Here is a 12469-nt window from a genome sequence, read left to right on the forward strand (position 1 = left end):
ACTAGAGTTCATGTCATTTCAACTACAGAATCCATAGACCACTTCATCAGCAGATGCAGAGAAAAGTGTATGTACTGCGATATTTCAAATGCAGAGCAAGCAGGCAGAATTGCTGAGTTGGTGATTGCATCCACTCCCACGGAAGCAATCCAGCAAGATCTGCTAGACAAGCCCAAAACATATAGCATTGAAGAGCTACTCAAGGATGGATGTAAGTATGAAGTGATCCTCACAGGTCGACAAAGCTTACAGGTCCTAAGTACAACCGCAATTGTTGACGCACTCACTAGCACACCTAAACCTAGCAAGACGTGTGGAGGGTGTGGCCTTCTGCAAGCACCAAGGAAATGCCCAGCTTTCCATCAATTCTGCAAGGCATGTGGCAGAAAGGGCCACGAGCAGTAGCAGTGCACTAGAGCAAAGGCTGATGCAGCTACAAAGAGCTGTGCACTGGTACAAACAGACTCTGCACGATGGGTACCTTCAAGCAATAAGACTGACCATCCGGTATCTCATCAGAAACGTATAACTGAGGTGATTGACAAACCAGAAAATGATGATGAAGTGCACGACGAGACGAAGAGTAGTGAACACATGCTTCGCACCATCAATCTTGTGGAAAATGTAGGTGCTGTCACACTAGCTGAAGTGTTTGCCAAGATTCAAATGATCTGCCCTAAGAAAGTTGGCAACTACTTGTTATTGGCCAAGGTTGACACAGGGGCGAGTGCCAACATATACCTCTGCAACTTCTAAAAGACATGTATCCATAGATATGGAAGGCCATGGCAAAACCAACAACTGCGCAGCTTTCAGCATACAATGGTTCACTAATTCCATTTGTGGGTTCCATAGTCCTGGCATGCTAGTACAGTCAATTTACCTGGGAGTCACAGATGTACTATATCATAGACACTAAAGGCCCGGCGATCGCAGGTCTACTGACATGCCGTGACCTTGCACTAGTGAAAATCCATTGAATTAGTCAGACATCACAAGGCAGATCAATCTCCTATTGCCTCAGTTCATAACCTAACATCGAAATATCCAGAATGTTTCGACAAAATTGGCAGTTTCAAGAGAATGCAAGTCCATCAACTGATCTGGTACATTTTGCACAACGCAAATGTCAGCAGCTACAAGAAGAAACGGCGAAAGACTCTACACTACAGAAACTGTGGAAAACCATCATCACAGGATGGCCTGATTCAAACCAGCATGTCCATGAACACGTGAGACCATTTTGGCCTTACCAGGACGAGCTAGGCATCTCCCAGGGAGTAATTTTCAAAAGCCGGCAGGTCATCATACCAGAATCTTTGCAACTTGGTATTCCTCAACAACTTCATCACTCATACATGGGCCTAGATTGGACAAGAAGACTTGCAAGAGAGACAGTCTATTGGCTTGGTATGTCCAATGACATTGAAGCCATTGTCAAGAAGTGCGAGGTATGTCAAGAGCATATGCCAAGTCAGCACAAAGCTTCATTGATTCCGCATGAAGTTTCTACCCGTCCTTGGTCCAAAATCACATCCGACCTCTTTCATGTCTGCGGCACTGACTTCACCGTCATCGTTGACTACTTTACCAAATTATTCACACTATGTCAAGCACAACTGTTGCACACACCCAAAATGCTATTTTCAGTTTATTTGGTGTGCCTAGAGAGATCCTTATGGATAACAGTCCACAACTTACTGGGTATCCATTTCATGAGATGTGTGAGAAGTGCAATGTCGATCACACTATTTCTTTTCCTTATTACTCTAGAGTTAACAGCCTAGCTGAATGAATAATTTGCATGGTGAAATCCCTAATTCTCAAATGTAAACAGACCAAGCAAGATCTATACATTGCAATGTTACATCTGAGAGCGACACCTTTAAATGCAACTGTTCCATCACTGGCAGAGATCATGTTTAGCAGGCAAGTGTGTACCAGTTTACCCACTCTTACCCATTCTACTGTCTCAGAAACTAGAGAACAGCTTTTCAAACTGCAAGACATGATGACCAAGGTGCATGATAAAAACGTGGGTACAGAGTTGCCAAGTTTACAGTTGGGGCAACAAGTTTGCATCCAGGATCCCACAGAAGGTACACGGCAACAAGGGTTTGTTGAGAACCAAGGTCCAATGAAGTCATTACACAAAAACACGCAACAGTGAGGCGTAACTGAGGACAAATCAGATGCATTCCAGCTCCTCAGCCACCATACAGTCCTATTGCATCAAGGACAAGATCCCAAATGCAACCAGGAATAATATCCAAGAATGACAACCCCACAGATCACTGTGAGCAATTAAAGAAACCTCCAGACAAGATTACCATCACAAGATCTGGACATATCAGCAGATTACCTTTACGCTTTAGAAACTCATAGATTCATCAGTTCTATGCACTCGTGTATCAAACATGTATTGTAAATAGTTATACTTCTTTGGAAGGAGGGAAAATATCTTTAAAAAGAGGGGAGGGTGTTATAATATGCCTTTAAGGCATAACAGCACAACATCACTTGAAGGGAAGTGTGTCATATGATCCAGCCTCTGTTTCACTTTGGTCTGTGAACAAACACAGCACATATAGCCCTGTTGTCTTCAGGCTTTCTGTCCATGTATATATGTTCTCATGTGCCTAGTATAAATAACTGAACCCACAACATGTTTTCACGATCCTTTATGAGTGATTGGTGCCTTTATGGCATTATAAAAACAAAACAGGACCAATCGTGTTCAGCTGCTTCATCAATGACCTTCGAGTGCGAGTTAATGCACAGGTAGGCAGCATTTTGACGACCTCAAGTTTATGAAGAGTATAAGGTGGGAGGCTGGCTACGCTGTCATGATTTGACTTCTAACAGTGATGATCAATGATAAGGCTACAATCTATGTTAGTCAGTCTGTCAGGGCATTGCACATGGGGAGACAAAACTAATGCAGCATTCAGATCAGGCACGATTAGAAGGGAAAGGGATAATTGGGTCCAAAAGGGGTAGGGATAGGGAATGGGGGGTGGGTGGGGGGTGATGTTGATTCAATTTATTACCTGGCTCCTAATTCCATACACTTTATTCGTGTCAATTGGCGTTCTCTGTATTGAGTTTCCATATACACCATCCCTGTCACTTCTTCAAAGAATTCTGCCAATAATGACTTGCAAGGAAAAAAGTAGACCAAGACTCTTCATAGAAGTATAAACAGCCAAAAATGGATGCTGGGTGAAGAAGGAGATATTAGAAGAGGTGGACTAAAAGCATAGTTAAAAATGTTTTTTTACACATAGGGTGATTAGAATTCGGAATGCACAGCCTGATAAGACAGTGGGCGTTGATTCAACAATAGCTTTCAGAAAGTAATTGGATTAAATAACTTGAAGGAAATCAATTGCAGAAAATTGGAGAAAGAATGGGTCAGGGCTACAAAAAGAGCTGGCACAGGCGCAAGGGGCCAAATGGTCTGCTTCTGTGCTGTACTATACCATGATTTCATGCAGGTTCTAAGGAGTCTTAATGGAGGAGAGGGAGCAGAAGAAACACAAACATATAGCTAGGGAATAGCAAGAGCTTGGGGCCTAGGGAGTTGAAGGCACAAATCCCAGTGGTGGAGGGATGTAAGATGTGAGGGGGTGGGGTGGCTGGAGAATGCCCCACAGAATTGCCTGAGTTTGTCAAACACGATCTTCCTTCCTGATATCCATGTTGGCTGCTTCTAATTATTTTCTCTTCATCTGGATATATTGTTATTTTGTTTTTAATTAAAGTTTCCAAAATATTCTCCATTCCAGATGTTAAACTAATTAGTCTGTAATTACTTGGGTTAGTGCGGTCTCTCCTTTTGAAAATGCGGATTAATTTAGTTAACTCCGCATCTTTGAACACACACCGACTCTTAATAGAACCTGAAATACAATTCCAAAGACCTCTGCTGATAGGCCTCACAGTTTGTTTCAAATCTCCTTGTTTACCCATGATATTCTGAATTGTGACTTTGTCTCTTTTTTAATGAAACAAATGAAAGCACAACTTGCATTTATATAGCACCTTTCAAGACCATTCAACATCTGTTGGATCCTGGTCACTAGTTTAGTTGGACTAATGGATCCGTGTTGCATGATTGTTTCAGGATGGCTGAGTTGGTACCATAGACAGAGCAGAACAGCAGACAGTCCTTATGTAGAACACATTCTATTTATTTACAAAGGAACTCAGCAACTACGCTTGTGTGCTTACAACTCAAACCCTGTCTCTACATTACGGACTCTAACTCTAAACTACTCACCACTGACTACTAAGGTAGCCCACGCTACTCTGCTATTGGATACTGAGATCTTGTGATCTTCCATTATAACATTCTTCTTGAAGGTATATTACACATCAGATTGCCACATCCTTCTGTCTTTACTCAGAAATGCTTTTTAGAGTTACAATTACAACTTTCCTCAAAATATCAAATATCAGATAAATAATTTACAAATTCAGTCTTCCTGGGGGTTCCCTTAGGCGTGTAGAATGTCTCAGCTCTACAGCTTCAGATGCTTTGTCAGGAACCTCCTTTTCTGGTGTTGTCCATACATCAGGTTCTTTGGAGGGCACCTGCAAATCTGTTTCCTCAACTCTTGCAGGTACAGCCGATCCTTCAGATGCATCTGTACTCAGTTAAGTTCTTTCAACAGGAGATGCTGATGCAGTCATGAATGCTAGAGGAGTAATTTCCTGATACTTTGTTTCTCTCCTCCTGATATCATCTATATGTCTCCGTATGACCTAGTCTTCCACTTTCATGGGGTAAAAAAGAGGTCCAGTCGTTGCACTTATTTCACCCGATAACCATTTGGGTCCTTCACCAAACTTTTTCATGTATACCATCTCTCCTACGGTAACTTTCTGTCACGACTATGCCAGTCATGTACAGTCTTCTGACTTTCCTGACTCCTTCCCACCTTCCCCCCTAAATTTGGTGTTATTAAGCTCAATCTCGTACTGAGACAGCGTTTCATCAAAAATTCCGCAGGTGTGACACCTGTTGCCATGTGAGGGGTGGTCCTATAATGGAAAAGAAAACATGCTAACCTGGTCACTGTGGAGTCTCTGGTTAATTTCTTCATGCCAGTTTTGATTGTTTGAGCCATTCTCTCGGCCTGCCATTCGAAAAAGGCTGGTACAGTGAAGTTTTTACATGACTGATATCATTGAGGCTGATAAACCATTGAAACGTGACACTCGTAAATGCTGTGCCATTATCTGATATGACTACCTCTGGTGGTCCGTTAATAGCAAAACCTTGTCAATTGTAGAAGATGTTTGTGACTTCACCTCATATATGTCCTTCCCGTATGATTGAGCGTCAACAATAAGGAGAAACACTTTTCCCAAAAAAGCTCCCACATGATCAATATGTAATCGCACCATTTCTGAGTAAAGACAGAAGGATGTGGTAATCTGATGTGTAATATACCTTCAAGAAGAATGTTATAATGGAAGATCACAAGATCTCAGTATCCAATAGCAGAGTAGCGTGGGCTACCTTAGTAGTCAGTGGTGAGTAGTTTAGAGTTAGAGTCCGTAATGTAGAGACAGGGTTTGAGTTGTAAGCACACAAGCGTAGTTGCTGAGTTCCTTTGTAAATAAATAGCCTTTCTGGCCACTCCCAAGGGTGTAATGGAGCAGTTGGAGGTAACTTTTGCACTTGCTGATACTGCACACAACTTCTCACTAAGCTCTCTATTTCTCCATCCATTCCAGGCCACCATAGATAGCTGCGTGCTATGGTCTTCATTCAGGAAATACCTGATGTGCACTATGTAGTTCAGTTAACAAAGGCTGTTGTCCTTGTGGAGGAACAATTACTCAAGCTCCCCACAACAAGATACCATGCTGGCTGGTTATCTTCTATCTTCCGTGAAAATACATTTTCATTTCGTCAGATTCCTGTCCTTGCGACCAACTGTGATGAACTTGTTCTCATACTTTGGATAAGACTGGGTCTTGACTTGTCCAATCTCTGATCTGTCTAGCACACACTGGTGATGAATCTAAGAAGTTCAATAATAAAATGAGCTCTTAAGGAACCGGAACATCCTCGTCGTTTTCTTTCAAAGGCAAACGACTAAGTGCATCAGTGTTTGCAATCTGATTTCCAGGCCTGTGGATGAAAGTATACTCATACGCTGCCAGAATCAATGCCCATCTCTGTATACTTGCTGAGGCTATAGCCGGCATAGCCTTGTCCTCAATGAACAATCCTAGTAAAGGCTTGTGGCCCGAAACAATAGTAAAATGATGACCTTGTACATACTGATGAAATTTCTTGACACCAAAGATGATTGACAGCCTTCTTTTGCTATCTGGGAGTATCCCTTTCCCGCTGTGTTGAGTGTTCTTGATACATATCCAATAGGCCTCTCTGAGCCATTGTCCATTTGTTGGGAGAGCACTGCTCCCATTCCATAGGGAAATGCATCACATGTCAAAACTAACTCTTTTCTTTGCTCAAAATGTACTAATAGGGTGGATGAATGCAACAGCTGTTTCACCTTTGTGAAAGCTTTTTTCTGTGGTGTTTGCCAAGACCAAAATTAATTTTTCTTGAGTAGGTAATACAGGGGTGCCAGTTCTGTCGACAAATTAGGCAAAAAACATCCATGATAATTGATCATTCCCAAGAATGATTTGAGCTCAGAGGTGTTCTTTGGCGCTGGTGCCTCTCTAATGGCTCTCACTTTTTCCTCAACCGGGTGGAGGCCCTGTGCATCTACCCTGCAACCTAAATAAATTACCTCTTTTACTTGGAACGTGCACGTTTCTATTTTAAACGCACTCCCACCTGTGAGAAATGTTTCAAAACTTGCTCCAAGTTTGCCAAATGTTCCTTTTCAGTGAGCCGTGGAACTAAAACATCAAGCAAATAAACTACAATGTGAGGCAATCACTGCAATAAACTTTCCATTGTCCTCTGGAATGTGTCACATGCAGAGGATACACCAAAAGGTAAACTATATTGGTACAACCCTTTGTGCGTATTAATTTAGACGAATTTCCGGGAGGCCTTCTCTAACACCAATTGTTGATGAGCATGACTCATATCAAGCTTCGTGTAGATTCTTCTACCTGCCAGTTTAGCATACAGGTCTTCAATTTTTGGTATAGGGTGTCTGCTCAACTTAGCCGCTTTATTAAGTCTCCACAAACTTGAACACTTTGGTCAGGTTTCAGTACGGGGGCTATGAGTGCTGCCCATTCTGAGAACTGCACAGGTTGTATAGCTCTCACTTTCTCTAATCTATCCAATTCAGCATCTACCATTTCCCACATTGCATGAGATACTGGTCTTGCCCTGATAAATTGGGAGGGGTAGCATTTGGATCCACATGAATTTTTGTTTGTCGTCCCTGGATCTGCCTGAGGTCATCTTGGAAAACTGAGGCATATTTTTGTAGTAGCGCAGGTAGCCCACTGGCTCCCAGCTGGAAGATCTCAACCCAATCTAATTTCATTTCTTCCAACCAGTCTCGACCAAGGAGGCTTGGCCCCTCACCTGCTACCACCATCGAGGGTAATTTTACTGATTGACTTCCGTACTGTTCAATAGCCCTGCTTATGCCTTTGATTTTGATGTCGTCTCCCTTGTAAATTTTCAATTTGGCATCTGTTTGATCCAAATTTAATTTACATCCTCCATAATTCAGGTATGTGAAGGTATGCTCACCTATTACCGTAGTGGAAGCTCCTGCGTCCACTTCCATTCTGATAGGTCTATCATTCACCCTCAATGATACATAGATTGGTTCTGTTCTCCCTACCTTTAAATTATACAACAAATAAATATCTGAACCAGTTACTTCAGGCTCTTCTGCGCTGTGGATCTCACAGGGTTTTACCTTTCGACTGAAAATCTGCCAGATTCTATCCTTACAATGTCTCATGTAGGTGTCCCTTTCAATGGCAGTGAAAACATTCGATTTGTTTAACTTTCCATTCATTACAAGGCTGTCTGCTTCCACCCCTGTTAACATTATTCGCTGCTACGTCATTCCTTTTTATTTGTCTGCAAGTGGTGGCTGCTTCCTGCTTCTCATCAGAGCTGTGCATTTTTCTGTTCTTTTTAGCTAGGGCTCCCCACCCAACATGGAGGACGATGCCATTTTGCGCTCCCTGTATGATTTTCGAGCCCCTCACTGCGCTTTCCATGACTAGTGCTATTTCTAGCGCCTTCTGAAAATCCAAATTTGTTTCAGACAGTAATCTCTTCTGAATCGTATCTTCATTTAAACCGCACACCAAACAACCTCCAAGCATATAATTTATAGATGTACCAAACTTGCAATATTCTGTTAACTGTTTCAGACTTGCCACATAACAAGCAACTGTCTCCTCTGGGGCTCTATTTCTTGAATTAAATTTGAACTGCTGCATAGTTACTGAGGGCTTGGGCTGGTAATGACTCTTCACAAGGTTCAAAAAGTCATCAAAACTTTTCAAATCCAGGGCCGTCAAACTTCAAATCAATCCATAGGTCTTACTCCCAGAGGTGGATTAGATGATCGCTCACCTCTTCTCCTCCCTGCAGTGCCGTTAGCTTGGAAAAACGTGTTCAACATAATTAGACCAATCGTCCTTGGTTGGGTCAAAAGGATCAATTCTTTCAAACTGCAGCATGCCTCAAGGGGACTCCTTCGATGACTTGGACAGAAATTCTACTTACAATTACCGTGCGAGGTATGGCCCGATTTCAGTTCACTTGATTTCCTTCCTTGCTTTTTCTCGCTTTTTCTCTTGTTGCCAGTTTGTTGAATCTTGGTCACTAGTTTAGTTGGACTAATGGATCCGAGCTGCATGCTTGTTTCGGGATGGCCAAGTTGGTTCCATAGACTGAGCAGATCAGCAGATGGTTCTTATGTAGAGAACATTCTATTTATTTACAAAGGAACTCAGTAGCTACGCTTGTGTGCTTACAACTCAAACCCTGTCTCTACGTTACCAACTCTAACTCTTGACTACTCATTACTGACTACTGACTACTAAGGTAGCCCGCGCTACTCTGCTATTGGATACTAAGATCATGTAATCTTCCATTATAACATTCTTCTTGAAGGTATATTACACATCAGATTACCACAATGTCCTAAAGTGCTTTACAGCCAATGAAGCGCAATCACATTGTAATGTCAGCAGCGCATGCAGCAAACTCCCACCCAGAGCAATGTGATAATGACCAGATAATCTGTTTTTTTGTGATGTTGATTGAAAGATAATTATTGACCAGGACACAGGGGATAACTCCCCTGATCTTCTTTGAAAGGCGTAGAAGCTTCTACCTGAGGGCCTCAGTTTAACTTCTTATCCAAAAGACAGCATTTGCAGCACTCCCTCAGTTCTGCACTGGAGTACTGGATTTTTGCGCTCTAATCTCGGGAGTGGGACTCAAATCCACAAACCTTTAGACTCCAAGGCAAGAGTACTACCCACTGAACCATGGCTGACACATATGCTTACTTCGTAGCTATGAGAGAAAACAGGGAATAGAAATATAATCAATCTCTCCGTCACAACAGAGATTAAGCTGATTGGGGTGTTAATATCCAAAACAAGTATCTCGGTATATATTTATTCTGCAATGTTGCAATTTTGTTTTTAAAGAATTCCATTGTTGATCTACAGTCCATGTGCCAATATCTCTTCCTCCATCACCCCAGCTAGCTCATTTAATTTCAATTGTTGCCCTGTTCTAATAAGATAAGATCATAAGAAATAGGAGCAGGAGTAGGCCATTCGGCCCCTCAAGCCTGTTCCAAAATTCAGTAAGATCATTGCTGATCTGATTGTGGCTTTAACTCCACTTTCTTGCCTGTCCCACATAATCCTTGATTCCCTCATCAATTAAAAATCTATCTAACTCAACACTGAATACATTCAATGATCCAGCCTCCATTGTTTGGTGGCGTAGAGAATTCCAAACACTAACGACCCTCAGAGAAGAAATTCCTCCTCATCTCCAAGTTAAATGGGAAGCCCCTTATTTTTTTTATTTTTTTCCCCTGAATTCTAGATTCCCACGCAGGAGGAGACATCCTCTTAGCTTCTAACCTGTCAAGCACGTTCAAATTCTTATATGTTCCAGTAAAGTTACCTCCCCTTCTTCTAAACTCTAATGAGTATAGGCCCAACTTGTTCAACCTTTTGTTCATAAGACTGGTGCCTCTGAATTTTCCCTTTCTGATGGACCTTCGCTCTTGTCATATTATGGTCACTATTTCCAATATTCTCACCAAGATTTATCTCAACTACCAGATCCACTTCTGGCACTAGACCCAGCAACACTAGCCAGATGGTGAAGTATTAAACTAGATATAAATCATTTTCTTGATAGTTTGTTTTATTTAAAGACTACAGCATTACCTATGCCTACCCCCTATCTACTAATACTCCAGTGTCCCATCAGTCCCTCCTTATACTCTTTTGAATTTATCAATTAAGCTACTTAACTAATGAACAACCCCTTAAAGGGGCACTGTAACAAAAACAAAACTTGAGAGAAAATGTATAAAAATTAAATTAAATTAGTGTTTTAAGAGAAGAATATACATTGCAGTACACAACAGTCACCGAAAAACATAATGGCAGACACTGCATGCTCCCTCTCCAGGCATACACGGCTACAATCATAGCCACAGAGGAGAGGCAGACAGCTGGGTCGAATAACAGACCCACCCCCACCCCCTCAAACTTCCCACGGCTTTGACCTGTTACTGGCCACCTTCGTTAGGCCCAGAAGCAGGCTTACAAGGAAGTCCCTACCTTGTCCTCCCCTCTTCCACACCTGGTAGTCAAAGATCAGGGTGTGGGGCTAAAGTGCGAAAAAAGCTTGTGGAACACGGACTCCTAAAGGCCACAGAGGACACAAGCAGCCTTGGAGTCCATGAGCTATCCTAGCCTCTTACTGGACGGGGTAGCTGCATGCAACACCCTCCGCGCCAAGTTCCCTGGGATCCCTCCACTGGGGCCCCCCCCGCCACCTCCGGATGGCAGCACAGAACACCGTGGCATGTCTGGATGGTTGATGAGGCCAAGGAAGTGAAGGGTGTGCAGCAGCAGCCTGTACAGAAAACCCCTCTATGTGGAATTGAATGGCATGGAGGGTATTTCCACAAGACGGCTCAAATAGTGGGACCAAGGTTCCCGAGGGAGGTGCTGGGACATGGGGCCAATGTGAAATTCCGTCCGTATGGGCATCCGTTCAGACAGGAGGAGTCCCTCTTTATAGACCCTTTTTAAGCAAAACAAAACTCAATAAATTAAACTAAAAATTAATTAATCGGAACAAGGGTGACAGCTCCTGGTGGGGCACTGTAATTAAAACAAAAAATGTGCGAGGAAACTTCCAACATTAAATCAAAATGTCATTTCCGGGGGTGACGGTGCACCCTACCTACCCCCCATGGTGCCCACCAGTCGTGGAAGTCCTCTAGTGTACCAGGTATCGTGTCACCCGGCCGTGAACATGGCCGCGGTGGAGGGGTAGACAGTCGGGCTGGACGACCACCTACTGCCAGGGCCTGTTAATGGCCACCTTGGCCAAGCCCAGGAGCAGGCTTACTAGGAGGTCCTCCTCCCTCCCACCCCCACTCCTCACTGGGTGACCAAGGATCAGGAGCGCGGGGCTGAAGTGCATCCAAAAATTAAGGAGCAGCCCCTTCAAAAAATGAAAGAAAGGCTTCAACCTTGGGCAATCTATATACACGTGGAACACGGACTCCCCTTGGCCGCAGAAACCGCATGTGGCCTGGGAGCCCGTGAACCACCTTGCCCTACGATTGCATGGCACTGCTGCAAGCAAAACCCTCCACGCCAGGTGCCCGATGGAGAAAGGGAGGACTCCCATGTAGAAAGCCCTCCACTGGGGATCTCCCCCGCCGCCAAATGGTAGAAAAGCATGCCACGGCATGTCCTGACAGTGGATGAAGGCAAGGAAGAGGAGGGTGTGCAGTAGCAGGTCATACAGGAAACCCTTCCGCGCCAAACAGAAAGGCACGGAGGCAATTTCCACAAAATGGCTCAAATTGTGGGGCCGCAGCTCCTGAGGGAGGTGTCGGGAGTGGGGCCAATTCCGTCCGAGTGGGTGTCACTTCAGATGAGAGAAGTCCCTCTTTATATGTTCTCAAGGTACTTAATCAGTACTTGGAGAGGCAAGGTTTGATCAGGGACAGTCAGCATGGCTTTGGCAGATGGAGGTCACGCCTAACAAACTTGATTGAGTTTTTTGAGGAGGTGACCAGGCAGTGCAGTTGATGTAGTTTATATGGATTTCAGCAAAGCCTTTGACAAGGTTCCACATGGGAGGCTTATAAAGAAGGCAAATGCACATGGGGTACAGGGTAATTTGATAAGGTGGATTCAAAATTGGCTTAGCTGTAGGAGACAGAGGGTGATGACAGAAGGATGCTTTAGTGACTGGAAGCCAGTGTCCAGT

This window comes from Carcharodon carcharias, chromosome 14 (genome assembly GCF_017639515.1).
Source record: "Carcharodon carcharias isolate sCarCar2 chromosome 14, sCarCar2.pri, whole genome shotgun sequence".
Taxonomy (NCBI): Eukaryota; Metazoa; Chordata; class Chondrichthyes; order Lamniformes; family Lamnidae; genus Carcharodon; species Carcharodon carcharias.